Raw genomic sequence first — 19,819 nt, forward strand, 5'->3', positions numbered from 1 at the left:
TTTGCTCTCTTCTGCCCACCTTTTCCCTTTTTTACCCTTTGCAGCTACAGTTTTAGGAGCATTTGCACACTGGACATGAAAATGACTAGTTCTCCTTGTCTCTCTCTCTCTCTCTCTCTCTCTCTCTCCCTTTTTTTTTTTCTTTTTTTCTCCTTGTCTCTTCAATGAAATGCCAAAAGAAAGATGGAATCCTCAGAATCCTTGATGGGTTGGTCGGGAAGTGGAACTCCAAGGGGACCTGAGTGCCATCACAAGAGAGCTATTTCTCCGCAGAAGTTCCTATGTTAAAGGATGGGGGCTGGGAGGGAGTGGGAGTCTGACCAACCACTGCCCCAAAGCTGGGGTGTGAGCATTTATGGGCCAGCAGATGTAACATTAAGAGCAAGCCCTTGTCGAATCTCAGAATTTGGCAGCCTAGATGGACACGCTCTCACCCATCACCAAAGAGGGCCTGCTGGCTTACCTTTCCAGCTTAGAGTCAATGCCCCAGCCCTGAGAGCTCAAGTCAAGGACAGTGATCCTGGAGCACTCACAGAAGCACCCAGACCCAGGGAGGGCACATAGGCATCCCCACTCGCCCAGTGCTGTATAATAGTCACTTCGAGACTGACCACACATGTAGCACTCTGGACTGTCAAAAATAGAACGTGGATTGTCATTGTCTGTTCTCCTGCAGAAATAGCGTGGTTTTGTTCTCCCCCAGTGATAGCTATCTTGGAAAACCATGCGGTGGATGAGGTTTCCTGAGGATGCTCCTTTTCCTACGTAAGAAAGTAGGAGATAGCTAAACGATCCGATGGGAGGAGCTCAGGTCAGGTGATCATTCTTCGAGTCGCACAGCTTTGGCCCAGGCATTGACTACTGAGATGAGCAGCTCTCTGGGAAACAGAAACCACGTGGAATGAATTCAACAGATATTGGAGGCTCAACATTCAAAAAGCCAACACCAAATTAACATAGCTAGAAAGAGCAGGAAATAGCTCCCATACCTAGGGCCGGAAAACCAGAAAGAATATATATAAGGGGATTGTAAAGTCTGGACGCTTGGAAGAGAGGCCCCGTGAAGCTGGAACCTGGAGCTGTGAGGTGAAGCTGCCGTCTAGCCATTGCTGTTACCTCAGGCAATCAGAGGGGACAAAGCCCCCAGAATCAGGACCCAAACCTTTGGGAGGAGGCTCAGTACCTGGCTGATGCTGGCTCCTCAGGAATTCGAAGGAGGGACCCTGCAAAGCTCGCAGCTGAGGAGAAGGGGAAGCCCACCTTTGGTAGAACCTCCAGAGTCTAAACAAGACCCTTGCAGCACTAAGATCCAGAGGGGACATCGCCACACTGCTGCAAGAGCTCTGAAGAGGCACCCGTTTGCCGCCAGGACTCAGAACAGGAGGCACAGGGCTGCTGGCACGGATATCTCTGAAGGGGCACACTGAAAATCCTTCTGGGAATAGGAGGAAAACACTAGAATCTGGGGCCAACTGTAACTACTGGAAACAACTGCCAAGATGAAGCACTATTGCTGAAGTGATGTAGAAAAGGAACAGTGAGCAAACAGGAAGAAGCAAATCCTTCTCATTTTCCTGCCTTCTAGTGCTCCCATTAGCAGACTCAAATGGGAGAGAGCTGGTTTGTAGGTACTCAGGAAATCAGTGTTTGAAGCTGACATACAGTAGCTTCAAATTCATTGTATGTTTACTTTTGAGAGAGAGAGAGAGAAAGAGAGTATGTGAGCAGGGGAGGGGCAGAGAGAGGGAGACACAGAATCTGAAGCAGGCTCCGGTCTCCGAGTTGTCAGCACAGAGCCTGACACGGGGCTCAAACTTATGAATCCTGAGATCATGACCTGAGCTGAAGTCAGATGAGCCAACAGCCACCCAGGCGCCCCAACAGACAGCAGCTTCAAAACCAACACATCTCACATCCTCAACACAGGCTCTCTCCTTTCTTCCCAGAAGTCTTTTCTCTTCTCAAGATCCATAGCTAGCATCTGGTCCCCCCCTAAATTCCTGCATGAACATCACTTCTTATGTTTGAAAAGCTTTAAGTCCTCCTCACTGAAGTTTGTTACCCTAACTAGGCCTACTTCTGCCCTTGTGAATAGGTCTCTCTGTTCCTTTTCCTCTGGTTTCAGTGACAATCTTGAATGAGAGAGGGACTCAAAGGATGAACAGATGCCGATTCTAAAACACAGCCATTTGGGATGTGGCCTGGTCACTAATGGCTGTTGTTGCTAGAATAGGAGTAACTCCAGCATAAGTGACGAAGAGACAAAGTATCAGGGAGCCGGGCTCTGAGTCTGTCTAAATACCCTCGTAACGCGACCACCACCCACTGGCTCTGAGCCTTAAGCAAACTGACTCATAAAGTCACCTCATCATCAGGGGGATCAGCTGAGCTTAGAGCTGGCAATACTATTTGTAATCGAACATTAAATACAAATGTTAAACGACCTTATGTGATTGCTGATCATCTACTATGCTACTTTTATAATCAAGAATTTCTACTATATTATCAAAAAAAAAACCCATTATTTGCCACTGGGAAAAAAAATCAAACCTATATTCTTTTTTTTTTTTTAATTTTTTTTTTCAACATTTATTTATTTTTGGGGACAGAGAGAGACAGAGCATGAACGGGCGAGGGGCAGAGAGAGAGGGAGACACAGAATCGGAAACAGGCTCCAGGCTCTGAGCCATCAGCCCAGAGCCCGACGCAGGGCTCGAACTCACGGACCGCGAGATCGTGACCTGGCTGAAGTCGGACGCTTAACCGACTGCGCCACCCAGGCGTCCCAAACCTATATTCTTTCATCTTAAAATGGGAGAGTTTGTGAAGATGGTTTTGGTGTAATTCCGATATTAATATTCTATCAGATTAAATATAAAGAATATTTTAAAAATCCTAATCTACTTTCAGTTGATAGAATTCAATAGCATGTATACAAAGAGTACTTAAAAAATTGGCAGTCATCATTAAAGGAAGACATTATCTTCTGGGCAGGGGATGTTCCTTAGTATTTAGAGGTAAGTAGTCTGGGTGCAATTTCCTGTGGCACCCTCAAAACCTGAGCACCTGAGCAAATACATTATTTGGCCTCCGTAATCTTCAGCTTCTTTTCTGATAAACTAGATGCAATAATAACACTTCCTCAAAGTTAGTAGGAGTTTTAAATGAGTTAATGTTTAGGGGCACCTGGGTGGCTCAGTCGGTTGAGCATCTGACTTTGGCTTGGGTCATGATCTCATTGTTCACAAGTTCAAGCCCCCCACCAGGCTTGCTACTATCAGCTCAGATCCTCTATATTTCAGATCCTCTATCCCTCTCTCTCTCTCTCTCTCTCTCTCTCTGCCCCTCCCCTGCTCATACTCTCTCTCTCAAAAATGAATAAACATTTAAAAAAAAATGTCTTTTTCCAACACAATGGCAGGTCCCATTGTTACTGGAGAAGAGAGTTCAGAAATGTGTTTGAGACATTTCACAATGCAATAGCACGGCATAGCTAGATGTGGAGCAGGGTAGAGTAAGGCACAACTTTCTTTTTTTTTTTTTTTTTTTAATTTTTTTTCAACGTTTTATTTATTATTTTTGGGACAGAGAGAGACAGAGCATGAATGGGGGAGGGGCAGAGAGAGAGGGAGACACAGAATCGGAAACAGGCTCCAGGCTCTGAGCCATCAGCCCAGAGCCCGACGCGGGGCTCGAACTCCCGGACCGCGAGATTGTGACCTGGCTGAAGTCAGACGCCTAACCGACTGCGCCACCCAGGCGCCCCAAGGCACAACTTTCAAAAGTGATTTTCCCTCGTCTTTCTGACTTCGCTTTTTAAAAATCATTTTGCTGCACGTGTGGAGGCACTCAGGATCAAACATGTGGTACCAACAGTCTAGCAGCAGAGCCACAGAGACAGATGGTTACTCCAGGACATCCTCCTCAGTCTCAGGCTTCAACCTCAGTTAGAACGGAGAGACAAGGTGGGTCAGATAAGTCCTTCCCCTGCCACACTTGAGCATCCCTTGACAAGCTCAGTGGCAACATCACTAAACGCCACTCACATGCAGATCATGGGTTACGCCCCAAATACCCAAGGGCCAGATTTTACCATGCTCTATAGAAAGGTAACATTCTTGGACCACATCCAGGGGCTTTGTGGCAACCTCCCTCCAGCAAATCAGTCAAGATTCCTCCTGAGCCCTGTCACGTTCGGTGTATTGGTGACCTGAATAAAAGAATAAAAGAATGTCATCAGATGCGCAGGTCGTCATCAAAATGGGTGACCGCCACTATCTTAAAGGAGATTAATTGTAAAGTGACCTTAGACAGCCAAAATGAAATGTAAAACCAACAAGTATAAGAATAACATCCATGCAAACAAAAAAACAAAGCAAACACAAAAGCATCCCACAGGCAGAAGTGGTAGTGGGAAGTGAGACATTAGAAGGTCAAAACTGACCTCAATTTAAATGAAACATCAATATAGCCCACTGTGAGGAAAAGGACAATGGTATTGGAGTATATCAAGAAGAATATCAAAAGTCAGGGGGATAAAACCTTTTACTGGATTAATTAGTCATCATTAAGTAGAATATTACATTTATGTTTTAGTATTTTTTTGAAGAGTGTGAAAATTTAAAAACTGGAGAGGACTCAAAGAAGAAGAAGAAATATCTAAAACTCTCTAATTTTTTATCGGAGGAAAAAGCCATAAAATCTGTTTTGGTTAAGAGAGAATGAGGGATGACTTTATATCAGTCCTCGAAAATGGAGGGGAGGAGGTGAAAGATATTGTACTTGTATATAGAGGATTGAACAAGCAGTAGTATTGTAGATTTTTTAAGGTGGTTGGTTGGCAGTTTGGGCAGAAAGGTACCAGAAGACTGCAGATGGCTATTAAAATAAGCAAAGCCCAGAGTGTACACTTTTAGAGCCGTTGCACTGGGTGTTGGCTTGGCTAGACAGCCAAAGGAAAGAACCTCCCTGGATAGGAAGCTCTCCTTATATTCTACTTCTGTGCTTGTAACGCCAATTAACTGGCAATTTTGTTGGAGCTTGGACTGCAAGCAGTGCCTCAGGCTCTAAGCTCTGGCTGTTGAGGCTCCTGCTCCGTAATCAAGCCCTCTTAATTGTCCTGGGTGCTAATGAAGCTTCTGACTACAGATAGGATTCTCCAGAGACTCTATCTCAACAGTAAATATCCTCCTCCCCACCCAATTAAAAACCCATTTGTTTCTATCTTCATTTAATCCATTTTTTCTTTGGTCTCACATTCCTCTGGATGGTCCTCATCCTCCTCTCACAGCATCCTCTGCATAGTTAGTTGATAAGTCCTCCCCATCTGAATAGATCTGACATTAACCATGCCATTGTTCTATCTCCCATGAGGGGTTGCTCTAACGATCTCATGTTCCTCTGGGATCCTCTTTTTTGACCTGACTTTTATCAATCATGATTTCTTTCAGCCCACCGAGGTGACTTAGCAAAAAGCCTAGAACTATGGAGATCCAGACTAATCTCTGTTCTCTCTTTCACCAAGAGAAGACAATAACAGAAGACTTCATGAAGAAATGATCCATATGAGAGCTGAGATCACCTAACAGAGCAGAAGGAAAAAAAAATGGAACGGAAGGAGCCAAAGACCCATACTAGGGAAGCAGTGTTTTCCTTTGTTTCCCAAATCAGGTGGAACGCTCTTTCCTACAAACAGGGACACTACCATTGAAAGACCACCACGAACAAAGGACTTGCCTGCTTCAGCTGAGTCACTCTTACTGCAGTTAGGGCTTTGGGGGTCATCACCTCAAGTTGTTTGCTTAATGGGGTTTTTCCTTTGCATGAAAATCTGGGGAATTTGTATCAAATGTGGTTTCTCAGGCTCTATACCCAGCTATTTTTGTAAATTCAAGTATAATTAAAGTACAGTATTATGTTAATTTCAGGTGTACGATATAATGATTCAACAATTCTATACATTTCTCAGTGCTCATCACGATATGTGTACTCTCAATCCCCTTTACCTACTTGACCCATCCCCCCACCCACCATCCCTCTAGCAATTGCCAGTTTGTTCTCTATAGTTAAGAATCTGGGTTTTTGGGGGGGCGCCTGGGTGGTTCAGTCAGTTAAGCATCTCACAGTCTGTGAGTTCAAGCCCTGCGTCGGGCTCTGTGCTAACAGCTCAGAGCCTGGAGCCTGCTTCAGATTCTATGTCTCCCGCTCTCTCTGCCCCTCCGTGCTTGTGATCTATCTCTCTAAAAAATAAATAAAAAATTAAAGAATTTTTTTTAAAAAAGAGTCTTCGTTTTTCTGTTTGTTTTGTTTCCTAAATTCCACATATGAGTGAAATCATATGGTATTTGTCTTCCTCTGATTTATTGCACTTAGCATTATATCCTGTAGCTCCATCCCATGTTTTTGCAAATGGCAAGATTTTGTTCTTTTTAAGGCTGAGTAATATTCCATTGTATATATATACCATATCTTTTTTTTTTTTTTTTTTTTGAGAGACAGAGAGAGAGAGAGAGAAAGCGCAATAGTCAGGGAGAGGGGTAGAGGCAGAGAATCCTAAGCAGGCTCCACATTCAGTGCTCAGCACAGAGCCACACACAGGGCTCAATCCCATGACCCTGAGATTATGACCTGAGCCGAAAGCAAGAGTCAAATGTTCAACCGATGAACCACCCAGGCACCCCTGTACCACATCTTCTTTCTCCATTCCTCTGTGGATGGACACCTGGGCTGCTTCCATAATTTGGCTATTATAAATAGTACTGCAATAAACATAGGGGTGCATATCTTTTCAAATCAGTGCTTTTGTTTTCTTTGAGTAAATACCCAGTAGTGGAATTATTAGATCATATTGGTAGTTCTATTTTTAAATTTTGAGGAATTTCCATGCTGTTTTCCACAGTAGCTGTACCAGCTTACATTTCCATCAACCACACACTAGGGTTCCTTTTTCTCCACATCCTCCCTCGCCAACCCTTGTTAGTTCTTGTGTTTTTCATTTTAGCCATTCTGACGAGTGTGAGGTGATATCTCATTTTGATTTTGATTTGCATTTCCCTGATAGTGAGTGAAGTTGAGTATCTTTTCATGTGTCTGTTGGCCATCTTTAGAAAAATGACTATTCATATCCTCTGCCTTTTTTAATTTGATTATTTGGCTTTTTGGTGTTGAGTTGTATAAGTTCTTTATATATTATCAATATTAAGCTCCTTATTGGATACATAATTTGCAAAATATTTTCTCCCATTCAGTAGATTGTCATTTTGTTTTGTTGATGATTTCCTTCACTGCGTAAAAGCTTTTTATTTTGGTGTAGTCCCAATAGTTTAATTTTGCTTTTGTTTCCCTTGCTAAAGGAGACATATCTAGAAAAATATTTCTACATCTGATGTCAAAGGGGTCACTGCCTATGTTTTCTTCTAGGAATTTTATGGTTTCAAGTCTCACACTTAGGCCTTTAATCCATTTTGAGTTTATTTTTGTACATGGCATAAGAAAGTGGTCCAGTTTCATTCTTTTGCATGTAACTGTCCAATTTTCCCAACACCATTTATTGAAGAGAATGTTTTTTTCCCTTGTATATTCTTGCCTTCTTTGTTGTAGATTACTTGACCATAAGTAAAGCATAAGTTTATTTCTAGACTCTCTATCCTGTTATATTGCTCTATGTGTCTATTTTTATTCCAGTACCATACTATTTTGGTTACTATAGCTTTGTAGTATATCTTGAAATCTGGGATTGCAATACCTCCAATTTTATTCTTTTTCAAAATTGCTTTGGGTATTTGGGGTCTTTTGGGTTCCATAAAAATTTTAGGATTATTCATTCTAGTTCTGTGAAAAATGTTGTTGGTGTTTTGATAAGGATTACATTAAATCTGTAGATTTCTCTGAGTACTAGAGACATTTTAACAATATTTGTTCTTCCAATCCATGAGCATGGGATTTTTTCCCATTTATTTGTGTCATCTTCAACTTCTTCCATCAACATTTTATAGTTTTTGGAGTACAGGTCTTTTACCTCCTTGATTAAGTTTATTCCTAGGTATATTTATTCTTTTTGATGCAACTGTAAATGGAATTTTTTTTCTTCCAAGATTTTATTTAAATTCAAGTTAGTTAACATATAGCGTAGTATTGGTTTCAGGAGTAGCGTCTAGTGATTCATCACTTACACATCACATCCAGTGCTCATCCCAACAAGTGCCCTCCTTAATGCCTGTCACCAAATTAGCCCATCCCATCACCCATCGCCCCTCCAGCAACCCTCCATTTGTTCTCTATAGTGAAGAGTCTCTTTGGGTTTGCCTCCCTCTCTGTTTTTATCTTATTTTATTTTTCCTTCCCTTCCCCTATGTTCATCCTGCTTTGTTTCTTAAATGCCACATATGAGTGAAGTCATATGTGGAATTATGGCTGATTGACTTATTTCGCTTAGCATACACTCTAGTTTCATCCACATCATTGCAAATGTCAAGATTTCATTCTTTTTGATGACTGAATGTATGTGTGTGTGTGTGTATATATATATATATATATATATATACCACATCTTCTTTATACATTCATCAGTTGATGGAAATTTGGGCTCTTTCCATAATTTGGCTATTGTTGATAGTGCTGCTATAAACACTGGAGTACATGTGCCCCTTAGAATCAGTATTTTTGTTTCCTTTGGATAAATACCTAGTAGTGCAATTGCTGGGTCATAGGGTAGCTCTATCTTTAACTTTCTGAGGAAGCTTCCACACTATTTTCCAGTGTCGTTGCCCAAGTTGTATTCCCACCAACAGTGTAAGAGGAATTGTTTTCTTAATTTCTCTTTCTGCTGCTTCACTATTAGTGTATAGAAATGCAACAGATTGCTGTATATTAATTTTGTATCCTATAACTTTACTGAATTCATGTATGAATTCTGATGGGTTTTTGGTGGAATCTTTAGGGATTTCTATATATAGTATCATGTAATCTGCAAATAGTGAAAATTTTACTCCTTCCTGACCAATTTGGATGGGTTTTATGTCTTTTTCTTGTCTGATTGCTGTGGCTATGACTTCCAGGACTGTGTCGAGTAAAAGCGGTAATAGGGGTGCCTGGATGGCTCACTCGATTGAACATCTGACTCTTGATTTCAGCTCAGGTTGTGATCCCAGGGTCATAGGATCAAGCCCCACATTGGGCTGCATGCTGAGTGTGGGGCCTGCTTAAGATTCTCTCTCTCTCTCTCTCTCTCTCTCTCTCTCTCTCCCTCTCTCAAAAAAAAAAAAAAAAAAAGGTGGTAAGACTGGACATCCTCGTCTTGTTCCTGATCTTAGAGGAAAAGCTCTCAGTTTTCACCAATGAGTATAATATTAGCTGTGAGTTTTTCACATATTCCCCCAGATATTTTTAATAAGCACACCAATGACTATTATGCTGGGATTGGGAGCTTTCTCTACTGACGTTAATTTGAACATCCAGAAACTCTCCTGGTTAATGCTTCCTTCTATTTTATTTTTATTTAATTAAATTTATTTATTTATTTTTCCTTCTCTATTCTTTCTCTGTTCTTTCCTGCTCTATGTAAGCAGAATAAGCTCAAAGAGGATAGTGAAGGGGCACCTGGGTGGCTCAGTCGGTTTAATATCCTACTTCAGCTCAGGTCATGGTCTCAGCTCAGCTTAGGTTCATGAGTTTGAGCCCTGCGTCGGACTCTGTGCAGACAGCTCAGAGCCTGGAGCCTGCCTCAGATTCTGTGTGTGTCTCTCTCTTCCCTTCCCCTGCTCACACTCTGTTTCTCTCTCTCTTTCTCTCTCAAAAATAATAAAACCATTTTAAAAAAAGAGGATAGTGAAATCATCCACTAAAGTGTTGCATCCACACGACTCCTGAAACAGAATGCTACGGGTACCAGTGACAGTCACAACAAAGTTTATTACAACGAGAGGCAAGGCCGACTGACTGGGACCAACACTCTTGATAAGAGTGTGGCTCCGAACAGCCGGGGTACAGAGTTTTTAAAGCCGATCACATCGTTTTATCATTATCTGGGAACAGAACAGAGAAACAGTTCCCAGATGAGTTAGAAACAGTTGCCAGATGAGTCAGAAACAGTTATTGAATGAGGTGATTATTTTAGACTTTCTGTCGCTAAGTTGTAACCAGTGGATCTCCTTGACCTTGTCTCTGATGCTCTTTTTTTGAGCTTTTGTTTCCTTCATTGGTAAAGCCTGATTCACAAGAGTATGAAGTATGATTTACAAGAGTAAAAGCAAGGCTGTTATCTTTTGGCCTTCAGTGTCAGAACAAAGTTGTTATTTTTCAAGCTAAGCGTTAGCCTTACGCTACAGTTTAGCCCTTACAAAAGCATATGCGATATGTGATGAAGCTGGTATTCACATCTTAGACTGCTTTTCCCAAGGCTGTGCTTTTATTTCTTCAGCACAGACCCAGGATGGGATTTGTGGACAATATCCGTAAGAGTTAGTTATTCCTGGTAACTGTTACTTATACATTCAACAACTATTTACAACAATGTTTTATCTGGCAGTTTCTTGTGGAGGCACTGGGGAGATTGGATAAACAAGGCAGACAGAGTGCCTGCTCTCAGGAAGATGGTTTCCTGGCACAGGAGCCCAGTATTTTATAGATAATCACATCAATACATTTTAATTATGACTGTGATAAGTTTTACTTAATACTTGTGTTCCTTCATCCCATTGTGTCAGCCACAACTGAAAATTGACTGAGTATAAATAATAGGACTATAGAAGTGTGATTTTAAAAATGCCCCAGGAGGGGCCCCTGGGTGGCTCAGTTGGTTAAGTGTCCAACTTTGGCTCAGGTCGTGATCTTGCGGTGTGTGAGTTCGAGCCCTGTGTCAGGCTCTGTGCTGACAGCTCAGAGCCTGGAGCCTGCTCTGGATTCTGTTTCCCTTTCTCTCCGCCCCTTCCCCATTCACACTGTGTCTCTGTCTCTCTCAAAAATAAACATTTTAAAATATGTCCCAGGAAAGGCTCTTTGTTTTAACAGTGGAAATACCTATGTTTGTTCCAAGGTCCCCTGAAATTTAGATGTGGGTTCCTGGGAGGTGTGTTATATTGTTTGGACAGAGAAGCTTGAGGCCAAGGTTTGTGTGGTGATTCTGATGCCATTTAGTGGTGGGGGAGTTTGGGAAGATCTCTTAGTCTCTGGGCCTGTTTCCTCGTCAGTAAAATAAGGTTATTGTTCTAGCTCTTCGAGGTCTTCTCCCACTCAGTTTTCTCTGAGTCCGTGGGGAACTGTAATGTGTATTAAACATGCCCTGGGAACTGCTGCTGGGACCCGACCTGGGCCCTACAGTGTGTGTTTCCTCTAATAGCCTGAGCTGAGCCAATGCCCTGAGAGTCCAGAGCTGAGAGAGAAAATGGAAGAAAGTCAGCAAATTTGGAGGATGAAAAGTATCTGAAGAAAGCCAAGATAATGGCAGAGCATGTGGTAGCCAACATGACAAGAATAAAGATGGTCTTCAGGCTGGGTTCAAAAAAATCAGGGAACCCTAAGGAATGCCTGTAGCATCATCGGACTCCTCAAAGAACATCCTAAGTGAAGCAGTGAGAGCTAGGAGAGTAACTTACCCAAAGTGAACTTGTTGTAAAGGAAAAACATCCCTGGTGTGTCTCCTCTAGCCTCAGTATTACAACACTAATTTATTTCTGACACCAGATTATGTGAGTTTTCCACACGTCAGTAATTCTGCAACACCAGTTGGGTGTCTTACAATTTAACTCAATTCGGACACTGACTAATGGAGTTAGTGTCCGATCCCACAAGAGTTCAGTCCCTTCAGATTGTCTCTTTCCCATTTCAGATACCAATCACCAGTCCAGGTTATTAACCACGCCTCTGACCCACCAGCTACAACCCAGAGTTTCCCAGAATCCCTTCCTTGGGTTAAGTTAGTTTGCTAGAGTGTCTAACAGAACTTAGGAAAACAGTTTACTTACTAGGTTACTTGTTTATTATTTCAAAATATAACTCAGGAACAACCAGATGGAAGAGATGCATGGGGCAAGGTATATGAAAAGGGGCGCAGAGCTTCCACACGTTCTCTGGGGTTGCCACTCTCCTAACACCTCCCTGTGTTTGCCAGCCTGGAAGCTCTTAGAGCCCTATGGTTCTGGGATTTTTGATGGAGGCTTCATTATGTAGGCATGATTGAGTAAATTATGGGTTATTGGTGATTGAGGCAATTTCCAGGCCCTCTCCCCTCCCTAAGGGTAGGAGGGTAGGACTGAAAGTTCCAACCTTCTAATCACAGTTCCACTGGCAACCAGTCCTCATCCTTAGGGGCTTTCCAAAAGTCCCTCCATTAACATAAATTCAGGTGTGGTTGAAAGAGGCTTGTTGTGAATAACAAAAAACACCTTGGAAAACTTAGAAGTATTGGGCTAATTCTTCAAAAAACACAAGCTAGCAAAACTGAACCAAGATGAAATAGACAATCTGAAAATCCTATAAAGATTGAAGAATTGAATTTGTTTTCTTTTTCTAAGTAGGCTCCACACCCAGCACAGAGCCCAACATGAGGCTTGAACTCATGACATGATGCTGAGATCAAGGCCAGAGCCAAAATCAAGAACTGGATGCTTAACCAAATGAGCCACCCAGGCATCCCTGAAGAATTGAATTTGTAATTAAATAACTCCCCATAAGCAAGTCTCCCAGCCCAGATGGTTTCACCAGAAAAGTCTACGAAACATTTAAAGAAGAAGTAACATGAATTTTGATGAGGGGGCATGAAGCAAACCTAGGACAAAGAAGAAGCTAACACCCCCCACGCACACTCCCCCTCCCCCGCCACATACTAGGTGGGACAGGTATGGTATTCCTTGGACTCTCCTGGCTATCCAAAAACAGGAAATGACAAAAAACTGGTAAGAGTCTCCACCAGTTTACCAGAAAAAGGCAATCCCATCAATAGACTAAAGTCCAGGAACTCCCTACAGTCTTAATGTTAATGCTTTGCTAGAGGGAAAAACAACCTTAGCTTGACAACAGCAAGGTCTCCAATAAGTCTTTAGTATGTGAAAGTATCTCTTGAAACCTCCTCTTGACTTCATCTCCCCACACTCCATAAAAGGGTCGCCCCCATACTTACAGCGCAGCTCTGTCTGCCCAAGGATGCTGTCCCCATGCTTTAATAAATCACCTTTTTGCACCAAAGGTGTCTTCAAGAATTATTTCTTGGCCGTCAGCTCTGAATCCCATGAACCCCCCATCACCCCAAAACTTCATCAATTTTACACAATCTAATCTGAAATATACAAGAAGAAGGAACACTTTCCAACTCATTTTATGAGTCTACCATTACCCTGATACCTAAACCAGGCAAAGATAGTACAAAAGAATACTATAAACCAATAGCCCTCATGAACTTAAATGCAAAAATTATCAGCAAAATATTAGCAGATTGAATCCGGCAATGTATAAAAAAAAGTATACACCATGACAAAGTGGGATTTATTCCAAGTGTGCAAGGTTGGCTTAACACTAAAAACTTAATTGATATAGTTTATGGTGTCTGTCTTTCAATCGGATGGGGGCCCCCAAGTGTGGGGTGACCATCAGGTGGTGTGGTAGAGCCCCTCCCTAAGGAATGTGATGGAGGCCTTCTCAAAACAAAGGAAGGCAACATGCAACTTGGCCCAATGAACTCCTATACACATATGCATAACTCTAACAGACTCTGCAACTTGGACTGTGTCCAATCAGACTCTATGTGTCACCATATACAGGAGACAAAGAAGTCGAAATTGCATAAAAGCCCCACTGCACTTGAGGCTCTGCTTTTTTGGGGTCTTAGCCCACTGAGCCTGTGGTGGCATGAATAAAACTGCTTCCTGGAAAGAAGAGCCTCCATGTCCCATCTCTGTGTGAAAATCCTGCTACAGTGGAAGCTGGTGGCTTGAGCGGTGAAAAGATTCACCCAAGGCAGAGCGAAGGAGAGAAGTTTATTGAATACACAAGGGGGCTACAGACAGGTCAGCAGAGCAGAGTGTCTGCAATGAGGCAGTGGGTGGGGGCTGTGTTTAAATGTGGAAGGTGAGGAGTATGAGTAAGGCATTTCCTCTTTTTTTTTTTTGAACTGTGCCTGGTTGTAAGTAGCCCATTGGTTAGTCAGGGCCTATGGATATGTTGAGATGAGTTGCCCGGTGGTGGGCCTGTCTGTATTCAGCCAGAGAGTCACTGAGGGCTCTTTCTACATTCCATTGCTCACACACACCTGTTGTCTAAAAGCGGCCTCTACATATTTCACTATATCAACAGGCTAAAGAAGACACAACATACTATTACACCAACTGATGCAGAAAGAGTATGCAACAGAATCCAATACCCATTCATGAATAAAACTCTCAGATAAATAGGACAAGAGAGGCAGTTCCTCAATTTAATAAAAACTATTTACAAAAAACCTACAGCTAAGATTATACTTGGTGGTGAAAGACTGAATGCTTTTCCCCAAAGATTAGGAACATGAAAATGATGTCTATTCTCATGACTTTAATCAATATCATACTGCAAGTTCTGGCCACCGCAGTAAGGCAAGAATAAAGAAATAAAAGGCATACAGATTAGTAAGGAAGAAATAAAACTAACCCTATTTGCAGATGACATTACTGTCTATGTAGACAATTCCAAGGAAAAAAAAGAAACCCAGAACTAATAAATGAGTTCAGCAAGATTGCAGGATAAAAGATCAACATACAAAAATCAACTGAATTTCTATACACTAACAATGAGTACTTGGGAATTATTTAATTTAATTTAATTGAAGTTTAAAAACAATATAATTTACAATTGCTCCAAAGAAAATGAATTACTAAGGTATAAATCTAACAAAGCAAATAAAGGATTTGTGTGCTTAAAATGACAAGATACTGATGAAAGAAATAAAAAAGACCTAAATAAATGGAGAGATATACTCTGTCCATGTTTGGACATCTCAAGATATTAAAGACATCAACTCTCCCCAAACTGACCTATAGGTTTAGTGCAATTCCTATCAAAATCCCAGCAAAAATTTTTGGAGACATAGATAAGCTTGTTATAAAACTTATAAGGAAGTGACAGACTCTCAACAGCTAATATAATCTTGAAAAAGAAGAATAAAGTGAGAGGAATCACTCTACCTGAAATTAAGGGTTATTATATATAGTAAGCAATACAGTGTGGTGTTGGTGAAAGCATAGATATATCAATGGAACAGAATAGAGAACCCACAAAATAGACCCACACGCGTACGTTCAACAGATTTTTTTTTATAAAGGTGCAAAAGCAATCCCATGGAGGAAGGATAGCCTTTTTCAGCAAATGATACTGGAGCAATTGGACATTGATAGGCAAAAAAAAAAAATGAGCTTCAACTTAAAACTGTTCGGGATTTAGGACTAGGCAAAGAGTTACGGCACCAAATGTTGGCACCAAAAGCATGATCCATTAAAGGAAAGATTGATAGATTGGACCACATCAAAATTAAAAACCGTTGCTCTACAAGACTTTGTTAAGAGAATGAAAAGACAAGGAGAAAATATTTGCAAACCATATATCCACGAAAGACTAGTATCTAGAATATAAAAAGAATTTTGGGGCGCCTGGATGGCTCAGTCGGTTAAGCATCCAACTCCGGCTCAGGTGGTCATGATCTCACAGATCATGAGTTTGAGCCCCACATCAGGCTCTGTGCTGACAGCTCAGAGCCTGGAGCCTGCTTCTGATTGTGTCTCTCTCTCTGCCCCTCCCCCACTCATGCTCTGTCTCTTCAGTCTCAGAAATAAAAATAAAAAAAAAAAAAAAAAAAACTCAACAGTAAAGTAACAACCCAATTAGAAAATTAACAAAGATATAAACTGATATTTCCCCTGAAAGGATATAAAGACTGCAAATAAGCACGTGACAAGCCATTACATCACTAGCCATTAGGCAAATGCAAATTAAAACTGCAATGAGATATCATTCCACGTATCTGAAATGGCTAAAGTTAAAAATACCAAATACTGCTATAAAGAATTTCATTATATGCTCCTATAAAATTGTTAAATGCTGCTTAAATATGTCGTTAGCTACTCTGTGCTTCCTAGTAAAGGTAAATCTCATGACAGTCAGATGTTCAAACTCTAAACTTGCTTCATTCTGATTTTCACTGATCAACCATAATGATAATGATAATGATAATCCTTAATGATAATGATAATCAACCATAATGATAATCTTTATATAATTTTTTTGGCAATTAAACATAACCAATAATAGCTACCATAAAGTAATATTTATTATGGCACAATTTTCAAATATTCTCTTATAAACTCATCTTTTACTATTAGAGCATTCTACTCAGATGACTCTGGCATGATCATGCTATATGGCTAAAGGTCTGAGAGTGTTAATTTTTAGCTGTATAAATAGCATCTTTCCTTGAGGGAACCTATCTTTCCTTCATTCAAAGGGCTCTATGATTTTGAATTTGTTAAGGATTTGTGGTTTTTGTGACTCAAGTCAGACCTATGTTCACTAGACCTAAAATATTTCTGTTTATACAGATCAAGTAAAATTCTAATAGGTTACCCATCTATTTCAGATCTGGGGACACTGATGAGTTCATGATAAAGAGTGGTAAGCCATTCTGATTAGTGTTTCAGGTCTGCTACCCGTTGTATTAGCTGTGACCACTTTTTCTTTAGAGATTTATCATTGTCATGTGACCCTCTCAATGCCATCTTTCCATTATCCCCACTAATTTCAGGAATCACAGTTCAATGGCAGCAGCTCCCACTGTCCTTCAAGAAATAGCCACTACAGAGTCCTTTGAAGATGCAGAGACAGCCCTCTTGAATATATTTCTCACAACCTTGTTGAAAGTAGTGTGTTCTTCTCGACCTTTCCAGAGAATATAGATAGGGGTGAGTGAGCTTGTCTTACATGATAAATCCTCTCTAGTATCCTGATCTCCCTAAGCTTTTGGATACTTTCCTCTGTAATATACCAAAGAAGTTCTGGCGTTTAAACTTCATTTACAATAGGCCACTTTTGGTGCAAGTTTTCGGTCAACCAAGCAAGTGAACAGTGAAAGCCTCTTGAGTAAATGCTTTGCTACTGCATGCCATGAACTGACAGTATTCCGTGACATCAGGGTCCTTAATACCTTCAAATCTAAACAGGTCTAAGACCCCATAGCAGATAATCCAGAACACATTCTCAGAACCCATACCTAAGCTCATATTCTTCCAGGACCACTTCACTTATTGTAACTCAGTTCTAACCGAGGATGTCACTACAACAATGACAACTACAACAATGTTAAACACAATAGAACAATGGCACCTCACAAAGAAATAAGACTGGGAACTTCAGCAAATTGCATCTCTGCTACGTGACTTTCTCACGCCTACACACATACACACACTCACATACACACACACAACTTACTCCCTCCTGACCATTTGTTGGATCAGGCATTTACACTGATAAGTTATTCAACAAAATAAGACAAGATTTGAACCACCTGGTAGGCCTCAGTGTCCTGTCTTACTTGCTTCACCATCCTTCTACTTTCCTCTCATCAGATTCTCGGTTATTCCTGCCCCTGGAGTATGTCCTTCGAGCTTGTCGCCCTTAAGCTTGTGGGATATTGTTTACATTTATTCCCTGGCTAGAAATCAACTCAAAGGATAGCATTCATTGTCAATCCCAGGGCTTTTTTGTAGAAAAAAAATGCTTAGAAAAGTAATGCTTGAATATTTGCTTTTCCTCCAAAGAAAAAACCTGAAGTGACACTGCTGATGTCTGTGAAGTTAGCTGTGAAGTTAGCTGTGGGAAGTATGCTAAAAACTGAAGCTCTTGCATTCACCATGGGGCTAAGGAGAAACAGCAGTAAAAATTGGTTGGAAGGAAGCTTCTGCGTCCACAAGACACCTCACTTCAAGCAAGGGGAAGTAAAATTTAACTGGGTTCTGGTGTCTTCTCAGTTTGCAGATGGGATTTGCAGAATCTTTCATTCTGAGGGAGGTAAGGAACAAGTTAGGGGAGGACAGTTGGCCTGCCAGGCTAGCCCTGAAATCACTTAACTAACAGGGATTCTCACAGGCCCCCAAATGTGTTCCATGATATGACTTCCCTAGTCACGTCTCCAAGGTCCAAAGCCTCCCCAGACTTACAGAGTTAGAGGACCCTGGACGGGCATAGGATGAAACACCAACAGCTAGTTGTAGCAAGAAACACCAACCATAGCTAGTTCTATGTTCCAGAGTATGGCACAAAGACTTCAGGGTCACCTGTCCCTTGGACTATAAACTCAGTGCTTGGTGGCATAAACCCACTTAGAATCAAAGGCTTCCTTTTGAGTTTTTTCAGGTAGATTCCTTCCACTGTTGGGTTTTGCTATCATTTGATCAGTGATCTCATTCTCGTTGCTTTTATCATTTAAATCGGATAACGAAAAGCTCTAATGAGTGGAGTATTGGTGGACTTAACTGAAATATTTTCATGTGGAGCTCTAGAAATAAAGATAGAATTTGCAAAGTTGTTTTCTTGGATTGCCAGAATTTGGCTCTTTGTAACTGTGTATGCTTTCTTAGAAGGCAGGCTTGGTATGCTCAAACCCGGTTTTCAACTCTTCTTGCCCCCTTCAGCCAGCTTGAATCTATTTCCAGGGTTCTTTGGAGTCCAAGGATGCAAATGAGGTCTCTTATATTTCTTGCATTTTCAAGCAAGGTCCTTCAGAAAAGAATAAAGTTTTTCAAAGAAAACAGTTTTTACTCAGTTTCTGAAAGGATATTTTTTTTCCTTTCAAATATAACTAACAGTGTTATTATTAGTTTCATTTTTCACATGTAAGGCAACTTCTCCACTGTAGTGGCTCCTCACCCCTTCCTGAATACAGAGCTTTCTGCTGTGTCAAATTTAGGGCATGTGATACGCAAAATTCATATGCATAATATACCAGGAGCAAAGTCTTCAGAAAGAACTGAGACAGCTTCAGACAAATGAGAGCTCAGCTCTCCAGAGGCCCCTGCTTCGGGGCTTTATTGCCTCTCCCCTGGAAGGGCCCAGGATTTTCACATCCTGGATTCAGAATCCCACATCTCAGGCGGGACTCCTGATTTTGACCAAAGCACAAATTGAAAGTTTTTATCCCTTGGACCTTGGAGCTTCTGGAAGCTGCAGAAACTGGGGACTTGCACAGCTGTGAGGCATGAGAGAGCTCCTTGCAAGCCAAGAGCAGTGGGACTCCCCACCTCCCCCTTGTCTTTCCCTTTCATTCCTCTCAAGCTGCAAGGCTCCTCTCTTGCCTTTCTTTCAGAAATAGAGGGCCCTTTGCTTTCTGTCATTTTTTAAAATTCTATTTGACCAAATCTTTCAATGTTTATTTATTTTTGAGAGAGATAGAGCGAGGCAGCGTGCAAGCGGGGGAGGAGCAGAGAGAGGGAAACACAGAATCTGAAGCAGGCTCCAGGCTCTGAACTGCCAGCAGAGCCTGGAGACAGCCTGGACCCGGAGGCCTGCCTCTGCCCGCCCCCCACGTGGGGATGAAGATCCAGATTCGTGCATGTAGAACCATTAGAAAAAGGTCTTCCCTGACCGGGAATCGAACCCGGGCCGCGGCGGTGAAAGCGCCGAATCCTAGCCACTAGACCACCAGGGAGCTGCCAGCCGCTTCTTTTTAAGAAGCATGAGTACTCTCCGCGTTAAGCGGTGGCTATTTCCCGTCTGTTTGCTCTGGGTGACGCGCATCCCTCTCAGTAATTGTCCCCTAAGGCCGTTCCCCTCTATAAAAAATGCCCCACAAGAAAGACCTTACACTGTGCGG

General features: G+C 41.6%; 1 long non-coding RNA gene and 1 other non-coding gene across 2 annotated transcripts; both read right to left on the bottom strand.

Annotated features, from left to right (window-relative positions):
• Positions 1–695: 695 nt before the first annotated feature.
• On the bottom strand, positions 696–1,460 carry LOC121021104 (uncharacterized). The gene is made up of 2 exons (XR_005786428.1): positions 1,261–1,460; positions 696–878 (listed from the first exon to the last, which is right to left on the bottom strand). It is a non-coding gene; the product is annotated as an uncharacterized LOC121021104 (long non-coding RNA).
• An 18,122-nt stretch (positions 1,461–19,582) lies between these two features.
• Positions 19,583–19,654, bottom strand: TRNAE-UUC (transfer RNA glutamic acid (anticodon UUC)). Its single transcript has one exon. It is a non-coding gene; the product is annotated as a tRNA-Glu (tRNA).
• Positions 19,655–19,819: the final 165 nt, after the last annotated feature.

Source organism: Herpailurus yagouaroundi, unplaced genomic scaffold (assembly GCF_014898765.1).
Source record: "Herpailurus yagouaroundi ecotype Mexico unplaced genomic scaffold, PumYag 254, whole genome shotgun sequence".
NCBI lineage: Eukaryota > Metazoa > Chordata > Mammalia > Carnivora > Felidae > Herpailurus > Herpailurus yagouaroundi.